Source organism: Wolffia australiana, chromosome 2 (genome assembly GCF_029677425.1).
Source record: "Wolffia australiana isolate 7733 chromosome 2, ASM2967742v1".
Classification (NCBI taxonomy): domain Eukaryota; kingdom Viridiplantae; phylum Streptophyta; class Magnoliopsida; order Alismatales; family Araceae; genus Wolffia; species Wolffia australiana.
Genome location: NC_135836.1, coordinates 11,630,027 through 11,635,347, shown reverse-complemented (window position 1 = coordinate 11,635,347; position 5,321 = coordinate 11,630,027).

Below are 5,321 nucleotides of genomic sequence, written 5' to 3'. Positions count from 1 at the left end.
CACCGTCGAACGCATTCCCACGGTCAACCGGAGACAACACCACTACTATGGACCCAACGGCACGGTCAACCGGAGTCAACATGCCTGCTATGGACCCAATGGCACGGTCAACTGGAGTCAACACCACTGCTATGGACCCAACGGCGAAGTCAACCAAAGTCAAACCCACCACGGTCAACCGAAGTCAACACCAAAGTCAACACGTCACAACCGTCGACAAGCACGTCTCAACCCGCGCACGTCCCTACGCGCATCATGACACGACGCCAGAGGCAGATCCACAACTGCCCTTTGGCGTGACATGCCGCACATCTTTAATTTCTCGTCTCTAATTTCTCGTCATTTTCTCTTTCCTCCAAGGCCTATATATAGGCCATTGTTTTCAAGAAACACTTAGGTAGTCATATTTCAAGAATTGAGTTTTCAGTTAAACTCTTCTTGGAGGACTGCCCAGCCTCCCTCTACCCTCAAACCCTAGCCATCGTCGTCGCCGCCGCCGCCATCGCCGCTACAGTGTTTGTCGCCGGCCACCTCTTCCTCGTTTCCATCTCTCTCTCTCCCCCCTCTCTCTCTTTCTCTCAGACCTGCCACCCCAAGGCCGCCCAGGCTGCCCTGGCCAGACCGCCCAGACCGCCGCTGCCCACCGTGGCCGCCCAAGGTCTCCCAGGCCGCCCCCGCCATGCCGCCCAGGTCCGCCCAAGGCCGCCCTTGCCAGGGCCACCCAAGGCCGCCCTTGCCAGGGCCACCCAAGGCCGCCTAGGCCGCCCCAGCCAGGCCACGCCCCAGGGTCGCCCCTGCCAAGGCCGCCCAGGCCGGCCCAGCCAGGGCCGCCTAGGCAGCCCCTGCCAGGGCCGCCCACGAGCAGCCCAAGGCCGCCCAAACAGGGCCGCCCAAGGCCGCGCTCAAGCTGCCCCAGTTCGGCCGCCCAGGCCACGCCCAGGGTCGCCCCTACCAAGGCCGCCCAAAGCCACCCAGGCCGCCCCCGGCCAGGGCCGCCCACGAGCAGCCCAGGCCACCCAAACAAGGTTGCCCAAGGCCGCGCTCAGGCTGCCCCAGTATGGACGTTGTCCGACGCTTCAAGTTGCGCGCGCACGCGCGCTCCTGCACTCGCGCGCTGCGCACTTTGCGCGCTGCCGCGCTCTGCACGCCAGCACCGGCGGTGCTCATAAGGCCTCCGGCGCTCCGCACACCCTACGCACGCTTTGCGCGCGCGGGTATTCGCCTACGCCTGACTCTGCGACAACGACAACTACCCACTGCCAGGGTCGTTCAATGCCCGGAACGTCCAGATCTTGTCGTCCAATGGGCCTCTCAATGCCCGGACTTGCCCAGCCTCATCACGATCAAAATTTCCTGCATCCTCTTCACGCACCACGGTGCCGAGGTACGCTTGAACTCTTTGGTGTCGAAGTGTTCCCCGCTCAGTGTTTTCTGGAGAAGTTTCCACTGCCGTCAGAATTAGACTGGGTTTGGATTTCAACTTCTCTCTCTTTCTCGAGTGTTTCTTCGCGACGTGAATTCGGATATTGATTTCGGTGCTTAGGCATCGTCGCGGTGGGGGAAGACAATACTCCCGCCCTCGATAAGGGTCGGAGCTGCACCACCAGATTTTCATCGGTTTTAAAGTCCGAATTCGACCGTGTGATTTCTGTGGCTGTTTTATCCCTCTAGTACCCGATCCATCCCTAGTCATCCATCTACCTGTAGTCTGTCCCGTCAACCTAGTCGTCCATTCCTTAGTCATCCATTCCGTAGCTGTCCTACGTCAAAGGTTCTAGGGCTATGATTATTATTTTTTGGACACTATTTGGGGAAAATTACAGTTCTAGAGCTGTTAGCAGCAGCCCTTGTCATCATACGACTAGGGGTTCTGATTGATCTGGTTGACCTAGGCAAGGCGTGTTGAGTGATCCCATCTAATTGAATCATGTCAACTAGCTTGATAAAACTAGGGTCAGATTAGATTGGACCGTTCATCAAAAAAGTTGAATTCAATTGTTGAGTTCAGGTTTCAAATTCATACCCATCGATCATGAACAAAGGCCACACCCAATATGCAGTTGTGTGGATTTGATTTTTATGGATGTTAAATATCTAAATATCTATTTATTAAAAGTTAGTTTAATTGGCTAAGGGATGACCTAAGATGCAGAGTGAAATATGCTTGACTCTATGAAATATGTTTTATCTATCAAGGGAAAGAGGTAGAGGATTGGGCAGACTCAGTTAATATTTTACACAGCTTAGGCTAGTCAATACTCTATGGGATCTCTAACTCAAGCTGTTGGTAAGCATTGACCAAGATTCTGTGAAAGCTGCTCAAGAAAAACATGTGTAAATAAGGTTTAACAAGGATACAGATAAAATAAAATGTTGGTGAAGCTCTGTCGTCTTTGACCCCAAAAGTCTTCCATGGGTCAAGATAATTTACCTCATTTGACTCAACCCCCAAAGTCTTCTCTTCTTTAGCCCCCAAAGGTTTCACTTAGTTGAACCCCAAAGTCTATTAGGGTGCACTTAAAGTGTACTATTTGCCTATGCCAAATACTAAAAAATATGCAATTCAAACTAATATATTTTTAAGCATATTCAGAAAGAAATAATCAATTATTAAATGTATTTTTAAGCATATTCACTAAATGTATTTTAGTGGAAAATCATTTGACTATGAAGTCAATTATAAAAGATGGTTCAATATACCTTTTTTACATCTCTCTATAAAACTTTTAGATGTTTCCTTATTATATTTTAAAATATGAATAAACTATACATAAAATCAGGATAACTTGAAAAATGAGCAGGTCTTAATTTTTTATGATTCTTTGGGTGACTCTCTCACAAATCATGTCTAAAATCAGCTATTTCCATTTCTATGCAATTTTATGATGCCTTACTTTTTTCCATGTATATTCTTCAATATTGTGTCAAAGGGAACACTTAAATTTATGGATGTTGGAAAGAAATCTTAGTTTCAATAAAACTACAAAGAAGTTTAACAGAAATCTGCAAATGATGATCTTCAGACCAAGCTCACTAATGATGCAAATGTTGGGTCAGGATATTGGCCTCATATTTACTTCATTGCTGCATCAAATGGTATGATTCTAGAGCCTATATATTTTATGCATCATAGTAATAACCTGTATGTTCAGTAAAAAATAGCAAAAATCTCCAAATGATGATCTTAAGATCATGACCACTGTAGATGTGAATCTTGGGTCACAATACTCTTCTAAAAATTTATTCAAAATTTTATTGAAATTTCAATTTATAGAGCCAATGGATTCTTTTGCATGTAAGCAGTAACCTTTATGTTCAATAAATATTCAACATGATTATCAGAAATTTTCAGACCAGTGTCACTAATGATGCAAATATTGGGTAGCAGTATTAAACTACTAGAAATTTCTTCAATCCTACATCAAATGGTACATTCTAGACTCTATGAATCTGGGATGTTTTTATAAAGAAACTTAATGTTGAATTTTTTTTCAGAAATAGAAACAAATTTCTGTAGAAGGCCAGATCTAATGCTTAGTCTTTTTAGTGTGAATTTTCACCGAGAGAGAGAGAGAGAGAGAGAGAGAGAGAGAGAGAGAGAGAGAGAGAGAGAGAGAGAGAGAGAGAGAGAGAGAGAGAGAGAGAGAGAGAGAGAGAGAGAGAGAGAGAGAGAGAGAGAGAGAGAGAGAGAGAGAGAGAGAGAGAGAGAGAGAGAGAGAGAGAGAGAGAGAGAGAGAGAGAGAGAGAGAGGAGATCAATTGAAATTGATGCTACATCTGCATATATGTACTTTGTGTTAGAGTATACTATGTAGGCCCAATAAGGGCCTATCCATGTAGGCCATATAGGCCTACATCCTCTTATATGAAGCCCTTATTGGGCTTCCATAATCTAGCCCAATAAGGGCCTCTATGAGAGATTATCTCCCTCTCACTATCTATATCACTCTATCTCTCCTATTGGGCCTATATTAGCCCATCTACCATTCTCTCTCACGTGCCCTATATAAGGGTTGTATGGAAACATCACATCAATGACCTATGAAACAACCCTAGTTTCTTTCCATTGTGTAGAGCCTCCATATCTTTCTCTCTCTATCTCCATCTCTCTCCTTCTTCCTTCCTCTCCATCTTCATCTTCTACACTTTGAAAGTTTAAGGGAAAGTCTTTAACTTTTACCATCCCAAGAGTAAAATGAATTTACCGAGAGAGATAAAATAAGACACAATAACTGCTTCAACTTTAAATTGGCATAATCACAACTTTGCCATCAACTTCATTATTCAGGAAAGGCAAATCTAATCATTACATTTCCTTTTTGGATTTATTTTAGTAAAATGCCTACGTATGTGTTTTGATAAATATTTAACGTCAACCCGGTCAATGGTTTACATTAGTTCATACATATTTATTCGTGACTCATGTTTTCTTACTAATCTAAGTTGATAAAGATTAAGCTTAGATTAGTAAGAAAACAATTTTCTAATCCTTACATAAATCAAAAAATTTGAAAATTGAGGAAAAATGTACAGTAATTTTATGACACAAATAATTTAAATAATAAATTATAGTATGTAAATAAAAAATGAAATGTATATTGGTGGATATGTTGAATAGAATAATTTATTAGTTAAATAGCTTTAGTTTTTAATATATTTGATTAATTATTTTAATATTTTAAAAGTTTTATTTATCACATTTTAGGCATTATTTTGATTTTTATATTAATATACGTTGGTCTATTTAAAGTTTGCGTCAGATTACATGGGTGAATGGAATTTGAAATTGGGGATATGATTATGTGGTAAGATGTTATGCATTAAAATGAGAAAATATAGAGGAACTTAACAAAGGTTCTCCTAATTTAACTTGATTAATAATATAGGATCATGAGGTTGACAGTGTGAGATAGTCAATCCACACTTATGTATGCCCTAAATGAAAAGCACATGTTAATATGTAATATATCATGGTTCATATCACATTTGTAAAGACCATAAAAAGCCCTTCAAAAAACCATGATTTGTAGAGAAAAAGTGTCAAACTAATGTCAGTCCTGCTTTATTATTGTCAAAGGATCCAACTTTTCTTAACATGTGATGGTGGAGCAAACTTTAGGCCCAGTCATTCGACAAGATGAACTAAAGAGTTATTGTACGACAGAAGGTGGGGAAAGAGCAACTGTGTGGTTTATTAGAACAATCTCCAATATTGCAGACAAATCTATTCCCATCAAGAACAAAGTTACTACTAAAACCAAATTCAGTGGTTGATCGAGTAAAGTCTTGGTTGATATTGGGGAAGTGAATTATGATTAGATT